Raw genomic sequence first — 313 nt, forward strand, 5'->3', positions numbered from 1 at the left:
CTGGGGCATTGAAAAACGCCTGGCCTGAGTCAAAAAAGATCAGGACCTCTCACTTACTTGCTTACCACAAACGCTCTCATTAACTTGCTTTTTTAACCAATTTTAACTCTTAGACTTGTGTAGAAAAAAATCTGTATTTTACGAGCAGTGGTTAGTAAAATTTTGCAAAAAATAATGAGACGTATTGTTCCACTGTTAACAATTTATGGCGTTGCATAATCTACTACACCACCTTGTCTACCTGCTACAAAGGCACTGCCATCAAATAATTATTATCATCATCATCAACGTCGGCCATCATCATCATCATAGT

The sequence above is a fragment of the Amblyomma mixtum genome, chromosome 1 (genome assembly GCF_055824585.1).
Source record: "Amblyomma mixtum isolate Tamu chromosome 1, ASM5582458v1, whole genome shotgun sequence".
NCBI lineage: Eukaryota > Metazoa > Arthropoda > Arachnida > Ixodida > Ixodidae > Amblyomma > Amblyomma mixtum.